General features: G+C 47.2%; 1 protein-coding gene across 1 annotated transcript in view; it reads right to left on the reverse strand.

Annotated features, from left to right (window-relative positions):
- Positions 1–2828: 2828 nt before the first annotated feature.
- LOC126938312 (translation initiation factor IF-2-like) overlaps positions 2829–15414 on the reverse strand; it is a 32573-nt gene continuing 19987 nt past the window's right edge. The window contains exon 3 of the mRNA XM_050762367.1: positions 2829–3068. The gene's annotated coding sequence lies outside the window, so the exon portion shown is untranslated. The remainder of the gene's footprint in view (positions 3069–15414) is intronic.

Genomic DNA, 15414 nt, shown 5'->3' on the forward strand with positions numbered 1-15414 from the left:
GACTTCGTGATCTGCCTGCCTCGGCCTCCAAAAGTGCTGGGATTACAGGCATGAAGCCACTGTGCGCAGCCACCTGACTAATTTTTGTATTTGTATTTTTTAATTTTTTGAGATGGAGTCTAGCTCTGTCACCCAGGCTGGAATGCAGTGGTACGATCTTGCAACCTCTGTCTCCCGGGTTCAAGTGATTCTCCTGCCTCAGCCTCCCGAGTATCTGGGACTACAGGCACATGCCACCACACCCAGCTAATTTTTTATATTTTTGGTAGAGCCAGGGTTTCACCATGTTGGCCAGGCTGGTCTTGAACTCCTAACCTCAAGTGATCCACCCATCTTGGCCTCCCAAAGTGCTGGGATTACAGGCATGAACAACCCCTCCCGGCCCAGAGTTACTTATCAAATGTTTAATTTAGTATATGATATTTTAGTCATAAAATATTATACAATATTTTAGGCTGGGTGCGGTGACTCAAGCCTGTAATCCCCGCACTTTGGGAGGCCGAGGTGGGTGGATCACCTGAGGTCGGGAGTTGGAGACCAGCCTGACCAAAATGGTGAAACCCTGTCTCTACTAAAAATACAAGCCGGGTGTGGTGGCGCATGCCTGTAATCCCAGCTACTCAGGAGGCTGAGGCAGGAGAATCGCTTGGACCTGGGAAGCAGAGGTTGTAGTGTGCTGAGATCGTGGCATTGTACTCCAGCCTGGGCAACAAAAGTGAAACTCCGTCTCAAACAAACAAACAAGCAAAAAAAAAAAAAAAAATATATATATATATATATATATATAAAATATATATATTTATAACCATAAAATACCATAAAATATTACACAATATTTTATACAATATTTTATATTTATGGCTAAAATGTTGATGGGGTTTTGCCATGTTACCCAGCAAAACCCTGTCTCTACTAAAACACCTATGTACCCATCACCCGGTTTAAGAACTATCAACTCTTAATGCTGTGTGTGGGAAGCATTTAATGCTGTGTAGGAAGAAAAAAAGTTGCAACATTGTGGTGATTGCTGCCGCCCCAGCATTATTCTGCTCTCTAATTGCACTCTCCCTCCTAGAGGTAATTGGGATCCTAGCTTGGTGACAATCATTTCCATGCATCTTTAGAAACACCAAGTTGCTTTTGACTGACAATAAGGGAATTTGGAGCTTGATTCTTGACAAGGAAACATAGCAGAAGGTAGGTCTAAAGATGGAGGTGTAGCTTGAATGGAATCTCTTTTGGAAATATATTATGATGAAATATTTCAGACACAGAAAGTCATATATGGAATAATAGAATGAACCTCTTGCTTAGGAAATAAAACATTAAAAATACTACCCTCCCCTCCTCAAAATAGTCCCCAGGGTTTCCTCCCTGATTGCATCCTTCTTCTTTTTTTTTACTCTTTTCTGCCCAGGCTGGAGTGCAATGGCACAATCTTGGCTCACCGCAACCTCCACCTCCCGGGTTCAAGTGATTCCTCTGCTTCAGCCTCCCCAGTAGCTGGGATTACAGGCATGCACCACCATGCCTGGCTAATTTTTGTATTTTTGGTAGAGACAGGGTTTCTCCATGTTGGTCAGGCTGGTCTTGAACTCCCGACCTCAGGTGATCCTCCTGCCTCAGCCTCCCAAAGTGCTGGGATTATAGGCATGAGCCGCCATGCCCAGCCTTTTTTTTTTTTTTTTTTTTTTTTTTTTTTTGAGATGGAGTCTCACACTGTTGCCTAGGCTGGGGTGCAGTGGCGCAATCTCAGCTCACTGCAACCTCTGCCTCCTGGGTTCAAACGATTCTCCTTCCTCAGCCTCCCGAGTAGCTGGGATTACCTGCGTGTGCCACCACACCCTGCTAACTTCAGTATTTTTAATAGAGACAAGGTTTCTCTGTGTTGGCCAGGCTGGTCTCGAACTCTTGACCTCAGGTGATCCGCCTGCCTCGGCCTCCCAAAGTGCTGGGATTACAGGCGTGAGCCACCCTGCCCAGCCATATATATATATTTTTAGTAGACACAATGTTGGCCAGGCTGGTCTTGAACTCCTGACCTCAGGTGATTTGCCAGCCTCAGACTCCCGAAGTGCTGAGATTATAGGCGTGAGCCACCATGCCCGGCCTGATTTCATCCTTCTAGATGAACTGCCCTTCTGAATTTGGGGCTTATCATTTTGACCTGGATCTTGGGAGAGGAGCAGCTGTTTGGGGTCAAGTAGGTGTAGGAAGGGGAGTCAACAACAGAACGGCAGGGTAAAGACCCAGGGGAGTGAGTTTGGGGGGCAGGTATTGGCATGGCTGGTAAGCTGGGTACCTGTTGGGAAGGGGCTGGGACAGGTAAGTAGCTAGCCCCACTCTCCTCTGGGCCCTGGTTTCCGTATTTCCCTCTGTCATTGTCCTAATCACACAGAATCTTAATGATGTTAGCTTGACTCCAAGATCCTGAGGGTAGGGAACCTCTTGGTCATTGTCACTCCAGTGGCTAACACAGTGACTGGCACAAATGACTTTTTGTTAAATACTAAATTGATCCACGAACGAATGAGTAACTGATTGATTTCAGCCTGCCTGGCGAGGGAGTTGCTGGTGGCAAGAGGACAGTCTGAGTGCAAAGTGTGAACGAGAGCATTTTTGAAGAGAATTGTCATTTTATTACCATTCAGTACAGTAACACCTCTGCCTTCATCAGTGTGGCCTAGTAGAGACCTTGCTTGAATGTGTATCAGTCAGGGTGAGAAATCTGCTGTGCGGGCAGGTGTGCGATGATGCAGTAACCAGATGGGCTTCTTGCAGCTTCAACCACCACCAGCGTCATTCACTACTCTTCAAACTATCAGCTTTGATTGGAGTTAAAGGAATAATCAGTCTCCCACAGAAGTAGGACCTATTTCTCTTCCTTCAAAATAATCCTCAAAGCCTGTGAATCCCCTCCAGTGTGCTTATTATGTGGTTAGCTCTGCTCACGGCTGCAGAGGCAGCTCGTTTTGCATTCCTAGAAGCCCCTCTCAGGGCTGGGCATGCTTCAGTGGGTTTTGAGTGGTGAGAAGTGCTTTTCTCAGAGGCTGCATTCCACATGAGGCCTAATAAACAGATAACACGCGTCTGCAATTAGTGGCATCTCTGCACGCAGACTTAATGTGCTGAAGGCTGTTTGTTGATTTTCTTGCACTGTTCAAAGCGATGCCACAAGCTGTTTGGGCCAGGCTTTGGCTTAGAGAGCCCCCTCTTCCATTTTGTCCCATGAAAAAGACAAAGCAGTGATATAAAAGAGCCCAATGGGTTGAGCTACATCTATCACATAGGCAAATCTGAAAAGGTTTCCAATAAAGATCAAATTATTAAAAGATTTGGCTGGGCGTGTTGGCTCACACCTGTAATCCCAGCACTTTGGGAGGCCAAGGCGGGCAGATCATGAGGTCACGAGATCGAGACCATCCTGGCCAACATGGAGAAACCCTGTCTCTACTAAAAATACAAAAATTAGCTGAGTGTGGTGGTGCGTGCCTGTAGTCCCAGCTACTCGGGAGGCTGAGGCCAGAGAATCACTTGAACCTGGGAGTCGTAGGTTGCAGTGAGCAGAGATCGTGCCACTGCACTCCAGCCTGGTGACAGAGCGAGACTGCATCTCGAAAAAAAATAAATAAATAAAAATAAAGAGATTTGAGCAGTATTTATCCATAGAAATTTGGGGCCACCCGATTCTGAATGTGCAGGGTTTTTTTTTTTTTCCCCAGACAGGATCTCACTCTGTTGCCCAGGCTGGAGTGCAGTGGCGCAATCATGGCTCACTGCAACCTCTGCCTCCCGGGTGCAAGTGATTCTCCTGCTCCAGTCTCCCGAGTAGCTGGGATTACAGATATCCATCACCACACCCAGCTAATTTTTGTATTTTTAGTAGGGGTTTTGCCATGTTGGCCAGGCTGGTCTTGAACTCCTGACCTCAAGTGATCCACCTGCCTCGGCCTCCCAAAGTGCTGGGATTACAAGCATGAGCCACTGCGCCCGGCCCTGAATTTGCAGAGTTCTGATTAATGAAGTTTTGTTCTTTCACTGTGTCCTGTAATTCAGTAATTCTATAATTCAGTTCAGATACAGATAGTGCTGAGTCAGGTTGGGGTTTCTACTATTGCTGCCCCTTTCCAGTCACCCCCTGTTTGCAGAAGAGTAGGGAATGCCCCGGACTTGGGATTTGGCATAGGAGCGTCTGGCATCAAACCCTGGTTCTGATGCTTTACTGGCCAAGTGATCAAGTGATCTTTCATTCACCAAGCACTTGTTGAGTGCCAGCACTGGGTTAGCGCTGGAAAGACAAAGATAAATAAGCCACAATTTCCTCCCTTCCTCCTTTTCTTTTTTTTCTCTTTTCTTTTTATTTTTTTTTCTCCCTCTCTTTTACTGAGGAGTTCTTTTAACTATGTCAATCAGAAAAATATAAAGTATTCAGAATAATAAAATGAACACCCATGATAAGAACCATCCCGCTTAAGAAATAAAGCAGCTGAGTGTGGTGACTCACGCCTGTAATCCCAGGATTTTGGGAGGCTGAGGTGGGCAGATCATGAGGTCAGGAGATTGAGGCCATCCTGGCCAACATGGTGAAACCCTGTCTCCACTAAAAGTACAAAAATTAGATGGGCGTGATGGCATACACCTGTTGTCCCAGCTACTCAGGAGGCTGAGGAAGGAGAATCACTTGAACCGGGGAGGCAGAGGCTGCAGTGAGCTGAGATCGCGCCACTGCACTCCAGCTTGGGCGACAGAGCGAGACTCTGTCTCAAATAAATAAATAAATAAATAAAGCTAGAAATACTTATTATTATTATTATTATTTTTTGAGACGGAGTCTCGCTTTGTCGCCCAGGCTGGAGTGCAGTGGCGCGATCTCAGCTCACTGCAACCTCCACCTCCCGGGTTCATGCCATTCTCCTGCCTCAGCCTCCTCAGTAGCTGGGATTACAGGCACCCACCACCACACCCGGCTAATTTTTTGTATTTTTAGTAGAGATGGGGTTTCACCGTGTTAGCCATTATGGTCTTGATCTCCTGACCTCCTGATCCGCCTGCCTCAGCCTCCCAAAGTGCTGAGATTACAGGTGTGAGCCACTGCGCCCGGACAATTTTTAAATTTTTTGTAGAGATGGGGTGTCACTATGTTGTCCAGGCTGGAGTCAAATTCCTGACCTCAAGGGATCCTCCTACCTCAGCCTCCCAAAATGCTGGGATTATAGACAAGAGTCACCACTCCCAGCCTAGAAAAACTTCTGAAACTTTTTCCTTTGTGCATATCTCAGTCCCTTCTCTCCCACTGAAAGAAAATCTCTGTTATGAATTCAGTGTTATCCCTCCTCTGCTTCTTTTTTTTTTTTTTTTTTTTTGAGACGAAGTCTCACTCTGTCACTCAGGCTGGAGTGCAGTGGTGCAATCTCTGCTCACGTGAACCTCTGCCTCCCAGATTCAAATTATTCTCCTGCCTCAGCCTCCCAAGTAGCTGGGATTACAGGTACCCGCCACCATACCCGGCTAATTTTTGTATCTGTAGTAGAGACAGGGTTTCACCATGTTGGCCAGGCTGGTCTCACACTCCTGGCCTCAGGTGAACCACCCACTTCGTGGGATTACAGGCATGAGCACTTGGTCCACTGCGTATCTTTTATTTGTACTACCTACGTATGTATGTTTAAATAATATGTAGTCTTAAGCACTTTAAAAATTTCTATGAATCATACTGCCAAAATCTTATAACTTGCTGCTTACTTAAAACGTTTTAAGATTTATTTATGTGGGCTGGGCATAGTGGCTCACGCCTGTAATCCCAGCACTTTGGGAGGCCGAGGAGAGTGGATCACCTGAGGTCGGGAATTAGAGACCAGCCTGGCCAACATGGCGAAACCCCATCTCTATTAAAAATACCAAAATTATCCAGGTGTGGTGGCACATACCTGTAGTCCCAGCTACTTGGGAGGCTGAAACAGGAGGATCGCTTGAACCCGGGAGGCGGAGGTTGCAGTGAGCCAAGATCGCACCACAGCACTTCAGCCTGGGTGACAAAGGGAAACTCCGTCTCAAAAAAAAAAAAAAGATTTATTTATGTGATACATGTAGCTCAATTCATTTGTCTTTGTTCTTTGTCTGTTTTTATATTAAAGGTAATTTTTTAATGGAAGTATGTAACATTTATACAAAAGAGTAGATAAATAGTAAGTGTAGAGCTTAATGAATTTTCATAGTCAACACACCTGTGTAACCACACCCAGTGAAGAAACAACTGTCCAGGAATGGTCGCTCATGCCTGTAGTCCCATCACTTTTTGGGGACCAAGGCAGGCAGACCACTTGAGCCCAGGAGTTTGAGACCAGCCTGGGCAACATGGAGAAACCCTGTCTCTACTGAAAATACAAAAAATTAGCTGGGCACAGTGGCACGTGCCTGTGGTCCCAGCTGCTTGGGAGGCTGAGGTGGGAGGATTGCTTGAGTCTGGGAGGCAGAGGCTGCAGTGAGCTGAGGTCTCACCATAGCACTCCAGCCTGGGCAACAGAGTGAGCCTTTGTCTCACAAAAGAAACAACAAAAGAAGAGAAACAATTCTATCTGTACCCAGAACCATCCAAGCCCTGTTTTTTCTTTCTTTTTTTTTTTTAAGTAGCACAATAACGTTTATTTATTTATTTATTTATTATTATACTTTAAGTTCTAGGGTACATGTGCACAACATGCAGGTTTGTTACATATGTATATTTGTGCCATGTTGGTGTGCTGCACCCATTAACTCGTCATTTACATTAGGTATACTCCTAATGCTATCTCTCCCCCCTCCCCCCTCCCTACAATAGGGCCCCGTGTGTGATGTTCCCCTTCCTGTGTCCAAATGATCTCATTGTTCAATTCCCACCCATGAGTGAGAACATGCAGTGTTTGGTTTTCTGTTCTTGCGATAGTTTGCTGAGAATGATGGTTTCCAGCTGCATCCATGCCCCTACAAAGGACACGAACTCATCCTTTTTTATGGCTGTATAGTATTCCATGGTGTATATGTGCCACATTTTCTTAATCCAGTCTGTCACTGATGGACATTTGGGTTGATTCCAAGTCTTTGCTATTGTGAGTAGTGCCACAATAAACATACGTGTGCATGTGTCTTTATAGCAGCATGATTTATAATCCTTTGGGTATATACCCAGTAATGGGATGGCTGGGTCAAATGGTATTTCTAGTTCTAGATTCTTGAGGAATCGCCACACTGTTTTCCACAATGGTTGAACTAGTTTACAGTCCCACCAACAGTGTAAAAGTGTTCCTATTTCTCCACATCCTCTCCAGCACCTGTTGTTTCCTGACGTTTTAATGATCGCCATTCTAACTGGTGTGAGATGGTATCTCATTGTGGTTTTGATTTGCATTTCTCTGATGGCGAGTGATGATGAGCATTTTTTCATGTGTCTGTTGGCTGTATAAATGTCTTCTTTTGAGAAGTGTCTGTTCATATCCTTTGCCCACTTTTTGATGGGGTTGTTTTTTTCTTGTAAATTTGTTTGAGTTCTTTGTAGGTTCTGGATATTAGCCCTTTGTCAGATGAGTGGATTGCAAAAAGTTTCTCCCATTCTGTAGGCTGCCTGTTCACTCTGATCGTAGTTTCTTTTGCTGTGCAGAAGCTCTTTAGTTCCCATTTGTCAATTTTGGCTTTTGTTGCCGTTGCTTTTGGTGTTTTAGACATGAAGTCCTTGCCCATGCCTACGTCCTGAATGGTATTACCTAGGTTTTCATCTAGGGTTTTTATGGTTTTAGCCCTGTTTTCTTATTGTTGTTTTTTTGTTTGTTTTGTTTTTTGAGACAGAGTCTAGCTCTGTCACCCAGGCTGGAGGGCAATCGCATGATCTCAGCTCTCAGCTCACTATAACCTCTGCCTCCTGGGTTTAAGAGATTCTCCTGCCTCAGCCTTCTAGTAGCTGGGACTACAGGTGTGCACCACCACGCCCAGCTCATTTTTGTGTTTTCAGTAGAGACAGGGTTTTGCCATGTTGACCAGGCTGGCCTCGAACTCCTAACGTCAGGTGGTCTGTCTGCTTTGGCCTCCCAAAGTGCTGGGATTACAGGCATAAGTCACTATGCCCAACCCCAAGCCCTGTTTTTAATAACTGTTCCCCAAGGTAACCTCCATCCTGACCCCTAAAGTAGATTAGTTGGCTGTTTTGGAATTTTCTATGAAAATAAACATGATACATGTACCTCTTTAGTGCTCGGTTTCTTTCCTTCAACATTATATCTGTGAGATTTATCCATGTGGTTATGAGTAGTAGCTGTTAATTCTTTTTCATTGCTGTATAGTATTCCATTGAATTAATATACTGAAATGCCTTCATTCATTCTGCTGCTGCTGGACATTTGGGTTGCTTCCAGTTTGGGGTTATTATGTATGATTAGTGCTTCTGTGAAAATTATTTTACATGTCTTTTGGTACACATGTGCATGCATTCCTCTTGAGTTTTATATCTAGGATTGCAGTTGCTGGGTCATACTATATAAGTATACTCATTTTTAACAGAAAATGCTAAATCGTTTTCCACCCTCACCAGTTGAGTATGAGAATTCCTTTGCTCCACGTACTTGGCCCACACTTGGTGTTGACTGCTTTTTTCATTTTAGTCATTCTAGTGGGGATGGACTTCCTTGTTTTGCTTTGTTTTGAGATGGAGTTTCGCTCTTGTTTCCCAGGCTGGAGTGCAATGGCACAATCTCGGCTCACCGCAATCTCTGCCTTCCAGGTTCAAGCAATTCTCCTACCTCAGCCTTCCCAGTAGCTGGGATTACAGGCATGCGCCACCACGCCTGGCTAATTTTGTATTTTTAGTAGAGATGGGGTTTCTGCATGTTGGTCAGGCTGGTCTGGAACTCCTGACCTCAGGTGATCTGCCCTCCTTGGCCTCCCAAAGTGCTGGGATTACAGGGGTGAGCCACCACTCTCGGCCCAACTTCCCTGTTTTAAGTTAAATTTATTGTGTTAAGCATTTTACATGCACTTTTTTTTTTTTTTTTTTTGAGACTGAATCTTGCTCTGTTGCCCAGGCTGGAGTGCAGTGGCATGATTTCGGCTCACTGCAACCTCTGCCTCCTGGGTTCAAGTTATTGTCATGCCTCAGCCTCCTGAGAGTTGGGATTACAGGTACATGTCACTGGTGACGCCTGGCTAATTTTTGTATTTCTAGTAGATAGGGTTTCACCATGTTGACCAGGCTGGTCTCGAACTCCTGACCTCAAGCAATCTGCCAGCCTTGACCTCCCAAAGGGCTGGGATTACAGGCATGAGCCACCATGCCAGGTCTTTATATCATCTTCTTATTTTACCTGCATATCAACTCCATGGGAAGGTACTGCTGTTAACCCTGTTTTACAGATGGGAAACTGAACTTAGGGAACTTCAAGACCACATAGTGAGAGCTAGTGCAGGACCTCCAGGCTTTACTGTCCCTAGTTGCTGTGGTCTGGTGCTGTCTGGTAGTGATCGAGGGGAGGGGGGTCCCCAAAGACAAATCATTGGAAGCCCATGACACAAATACAGTAACTGGGATATTATTCGAGGTGCACTGGGGGCCCCAAAGCCGAATGAGATGAATTCCACTGCACGGGCTGGAAGGAGTCACAGAGAAGGCCTGGATTGAACTGGATCTTCGGACAAATGTAGAGCGATAGTACCAACCTCTGATGGTCCTAGTGAGGATTTAAGCTGCTTTAAGCGTTAGGTAAAGCTCCTGGTACTCGCACGTAGCGGGTGCCCAGTGAAGGGCTGTTGAAGGAGTTAGTGAACGCATGTAGGATCGGGAGACCTACGCACCGTTATGGTCCTTCCTGGAGCCAGGGGATGGACAAAATGACCTCTCTAGGCCTCTTTCATCCTGAGTTTGAGTAGGTCAGGGGAGAGCCTAGGGTAAAGGGCCAGCTGCACTAGCCCAGGCAGGGAATGACTCCCCCGCCCCAGCCCCTACGACTGCAGAGGGGCTGCGAGAGCAACTCCTTTCTAGACAGGGAACAAATAATGTCACAGGGCATTGTCTGCGCCGCTCCCCAGCACCCTGTCACCTCTTCTCCAGCTCTACCCTGAGCTCTGGATCCAGCAGAAGGAACTGGAGTCTAGGACCCACAACTCCCAGAAAAAGGCCCAGGCAGGGGGATGGGCTGGGGAGGTGTGTATTTGTTTTGAAAGCCTGTTTTGGGTGGAGGAGGAGGAGGAGGAGGAGGAGGAGGAGGAGGAGGAGGAGGAGGAGGAATTGTTAGGGAGATGGGGGGGAGGAGAGGGGGAGGATTCGTTTGCAGCTTAGATTTTAGGGCCAAGGATTGAAGCCTCTTCCTGCCGTCCTCCCCTCCTCCACTTGGCGTTATCCCAAGGAGTTGCCTTGGGGCTTCCGTGATGGCGGCGGGAATGCGGAGAAGCTGTGGGCCTGGGAGCCCGAGGCGAGATGGGGGCAAAGAGAAGTGAGGCTGCTCACAGACCCTGGTGGGCTGTGTTCTGGAAGAAAACCATGGGCTCACCAGCTCCAGGGCCCGACTGAGCCTCAGCCAGGTTCTGCCAGAGCTGGCTCAACAGCGGCACCTGCCGGTTGGGGCCCTCTCTGCGGGGCAGGGCTCCTCCACCGCCCTGGGAGCCCCGCGGGTGAGTCACTCCTGGCCTGGCTCGGTGGCCTCCCCAGCTGTCAGATCAGAAAATGTTGTGAGCCGAGGAATGTTCCGAAGCAGAGGGCCTCTGCCCTTCTGGCCGCCATCTGTGCCCCTAACACTACCCTGTTCACCCGGGACACTGACCGAGGGCCAGGACTGGGGAAAAAGAGTAGGATGAAGGCCACTCACTTTAGGGAGGTCCTGGTTTGGGTAGTTAATTTTTTTTTTTAAATTTGAAAATACTTTAAAGCTTACAAAAGAGCTTCAAGAATGATACAAAGATTCTTCATCCCTTACCTAGATTTATCAGCTGATAAAATTTTGCCCCATTTGCTTTCTTTCTCTCTTTGTATATGCAGTAGATAAAAACGTAGTTTTAGTTAGTTGAACGTGGAGGACAAGAAAATGAAAATTAAAAAATTAACAAAACAACATAGTTTTAGGCCAGCAGCAGTGGCCCACGCCTGTAATCCCGGCACTTTGGGAAGCCAAGGCAGGAGAATCACTTAAACCCAGAAGTTTGAGACCAGCCTGAGCAACATAGTGAGACCCCGTCTCTACAAAAAAATAAACAAAATTAGCCAACTGTGGTGATGTGTACCTGTAGTCCCAACTACTCAAGAGGCTGAGGTGGGAGGGTCGCTTGAGCCAGGGAGATTGAGGCTACAGTGAGCCGTGATTGCGCCTCTGCACTGCAGCCTCGGTGACAAAGTGTGGCCTTGTCTCAAAAAACAAAAAACAATAAAACCATAAAAACATAGGTTTTTTTTTGGTATATTAACTGAACTGAAAGTGGCAGCCATCGTGCCCCTTTGCCCCCAAATACTTCAGTGGGTATTACCTAAAAACAAGGATATTTTCTTGCATCACCACAGTTCAGTGAAATTTAACATCAATACAATAATTTACTGTCTATATTCCAATTTTTATCAATAAGGATCCTTTAGAATATTTTTTCCCTCTAGTATAAGATCCAGATCAGGATCACACATTGCATTTAATTGGCTTCCTCTTCTCCTTTTTTTTTTTTTTGAGACAATGTCTCACTGTGTCACCCAGGCTGGAGTGCAGTTTCATTATATTGGCTCACTGCAGCCTCTACTTCCTGGGCTCAAGAGATCCTCTCACCTCAGCCTCCTGAGTAGCTGGGACTACAGCCACGTGCCACCACACCTGGCTAATTTTTCTTTTCTTCTTTTAGAAATGAGGTCTCGGCCAAGCGCGATGGCTCACGCCTGTAATCCCAGCACTTTGGGAGGCCAAGGCAGGCAGATCACGAGGTCAGATGATCAAGACCATCCTGGCTAACATGGTGAAACCCTGCCTCCACTAAAAATACAAAAAATTAGCTGGGCGTGGTGGTGGGCGCCTGTAGTCCCAGCTACTCGGGAGGCCATGGCAAGAGAATGGCGTGAATCCGGAAGACGGAGCTTGCAGTAAGCTGAGATCATGCCACTGAACTCCAGCCTGGGTGACAGAGGGTGAGTCCGTCTCAAAAAAAAAAAAAAAAAAAGAAATGAGGTCTCACTATGTTGCCCAGGCTGATCCACCCACCTCTGCCTCCCAAAGTGCTGGGATTACAGGCGTGAACCACTGTGTCCAGCCATTTTTCTTTCTTTTTTTTTTTTTCTTGAGACACAATCTCGCTCTGTCACCAGGCAAGAGTGCAGTGGTGTGATCTTGGCTCACTGCAACCTCCGCCTCTTGGGTTCAAGCAATTCTGCCTCAGCCTCCTGAGTAGCTGGGATTACAGGCACTTGCCATCATGCCCAGCTAAGTTTTGTATTTTTAGTAGAGATGGGGTTTCATCGTGTTGGCCAGGATGGTCTCAATCTCCTGACCTCATGATTTGCCCTCCTCGGCCTCCCAAAGTGCTGAAATTACAGGCATGAGCCACCATGCCCGGCCATTTTTCTATTTTTCGTAGAGACAGGGGTCTCCCTATGCTGGTCTTGAACTCCTGGGCTCAAGCAATCCTCTTGCCTCAGCCCCCAAAGTGCTGGGATTTCAGGCGTGAGCCACCACACCCAGATATTTAGGCTTCTTTATTTTTATTTTTTTATTTTTTGAGACCAAGTTTTGCTCTTGTTGCTCAGGCTGGAGTGCAGTGGTGCGATCTCGGTTCAGCTGGGTTCAAGTGATTCTCCTGCCTCAGCTACCCAAGTAGCTGGGATTACAGGCTCATGCCACCACACCCAGCTAATTTTTGTACTTTTAGTAGAGACAGGGTTTCGCCATATTTACCAGGCTGGTCTTGAACTTCTGGCTTCAGGCCATCTGGCTATCTCAGCCTCCCAAAGTGTTGGGATTACAGGCGTGAGCCACCGCGCCGGCCTAGGCTTCTTTAATCTGGGGCAGTTCCTCATCTTTTTCATCTTTCATGACATTTTTTTCAGAGTAGGACTCCCCCACACATTTTCCCTTTTAATCGAATGTACCTTATTTGCGGTTTGTCTGGTATTTCCTTATGGATAGATTCAGGCTATGTCTCCCTGGTGCAAATATAAGCAATATTATATTGTTTGAGTGGAGTTCTCCACTTTAAGGGATTCATGGAACTTCTGAACCTCTGAAGTTGATTAACCCCTGAGTTGTCTGTCAAAAAAAATCGGATTTTCGAAACAAGTTAAGAAGGACATCATTAATTATGCATGTGTTATCTCTGCTGATGGCTGGCTAGGCTCTGCCTTCTCTCTCTCCCTCTTCCCCTCTGACGACCAAACTTGCCCTTGAAATTTCAACAGCTGCTGTTGAAAGCATTCTTTTTGAAGGCCACTAGGGACACCCTAATTGCCCAACTCAGTCGCTTTCATAGTCTTTATCCTCTTGACCTCTTCTCAGGGCAACGGACTAACCCGCCCTTCTCCCTAAAACCACAGAAGGCTGCGCTTGGCTGCCCCTGTCTCCGCCCATCTCCTTCATCAAAAATGACAGAATGCCAGTTGCTCTGGGAGGTACAGAGGTGGATCCACTGTGGAGCCAGCTTTGCAGGTGGTGGCTTGTCTGGCAAATTCTGCAGGTCCTGGTCTTTTTTTCTTTTCTTTCTATTTTGAGACCGAGTCTCACTCTATTGCCTAGGCTGAAGTGCAGTGGCATGATCTCAGCTCACTGCGACCTTCGCCTCCTGAGTTCAAGTGATTCTCTTGCCTGAGCCTCCTAGGTAGCTGGGATTACAGGTGCCCACCACCATGCCTGGCTTATTATTGTATTTTTAGTAGAGACGGAGTTTCACCATGTTGGCCAGGCTGGTCTCCAGAACCCCTGACCTCAGCTGATCTAGCCGCCTTGGCCTCCCAAAGTGCTGGGATTACAGGTGTGAGCCACCGCACCGGGCCTGGTCCTGGTCTTTCTTGTATACTCCTCACACCCCAGCTAAGATGTTCTCCCAACTCCTGTCCTCAGATGGAGTGCCTGGAATTGTTCTTTCCCCTGGATAGCCTCACCTTCCAGTGGTTTCAACTTTGCCTCTCCTTCAACAAGCCCTGAGTCTCCGACCCTGACCCAGTGGATATCCAGGCAGAATTACGTCAGGAGTGGGTCTGGGCTTAGTGTTTCTTCCTCAGTGGCCCCTAGGGCAAACAGACCTCCCCTCATACTCCTTTCCCAGGCTGTGAGCTCTTTTTAGGCAGGCTGGGGCCTAATTCTTCTCTATCCCTTGGTGCTGGGCATGCAGTTGGCCCTCCATCAATATTTGTGGAATAATGGCCAGGTGCAGTGGCTCACGCCTGTAATCCCAGCACTTTGGGAGGCTGAGGCGGGAGGATTACTTGAGGTCAGGAGTTCAAGACCAGCCTGGTCAACATGGCAAAACCCAGTCTCTACTAAAAATACAAAAATTAGCTGGGCGTGGTGGCACATGCCTGTAATTCCAGCTACGCAGGAGGCTGAGGCAGGAGAATCCCTTGAACCTGGGAGGCGGAAGTTGCAGTGAGCCGAGATTGGGCCATTGCATTCCAGCCTGCGACAGAGTGAGACTCTGTCTCCAAAAAAAAAAAAAAAAAAAGTTACGGAATAATGAGCAAAGAGGCCTGGCCTTGCTCTTGGCTTTCGTCACAGGGACCTATGGGTTTGCTGGCTGTCGGGAGGGAGACTTTTGGAAACTGGCTGTCCCTAGTACAGGGGAAACAGTGGAGAAAGTTGGGTCTCAATTTCTGGGTTATTGTCTTGGCTCTGCCATTTTCTTTTTCTTTTTTCCTCCAGTTATTGTTTCCTGTTTTGTTTGTTTGTTTTGTTTTGTTTTTGAGATGGAGTCTCGCTCTGTCGCCCAGGCTGGAGTGCAGTGGTGCAATCTCGGCTCACTGCAAACTCCGCCTCCTGGGTTCACGCCATTCTTCTGCCTCAGCCTCCCGAGTAGCTGGGACTACAGGCGCCTGCCACCACGCCTGGCTAATTTTGTTTTTGTATTTTTAGTATAGACGGGGTTTCACCCTATTAGCCAGGATGGTCTCGATGTCCTGACCTCGTGATCCTCCCACCTCGGCCTCCCAAAGTGTTGGGATTACAGGCGTAAGCCATGGCGCCCAGCCTGTTTTTTGTTTTTTTAGACAGAGTCTCACTCTGTTACCCAGGCTGGAGTGCAGTGGCACAATCCCCGCTCACTGCAGCCTCTGCCTCCTGGGTTCAAGTGATCTAAGCCTCGTGAGTAGCTGGGATTACAGACACCCGCCACCGCACCCAGCTAATTTTTGTAGTTTTAGTAGAGACGAGGTTTCACCATGTTGGCCAGGCTCATCTCAAACTCCTAACCTCAGTTGATCCACCTGCCTTGGCCTCCCAAAGT

This window comes from Macaca thibetana, chromosome 16, assembly GCF_024542745.1.
Source record: "Macaca thibetana thibetana isolate TM-01 chromosome 16, ASM2454274v1, whole genome shotgun sequence".
NCBI classification, from domain to species: Eukaryota; Metazoa; Chordata; class Mammalia; order Primates; family Cercopithecidae; genus Macaca; species Macaca thibetana.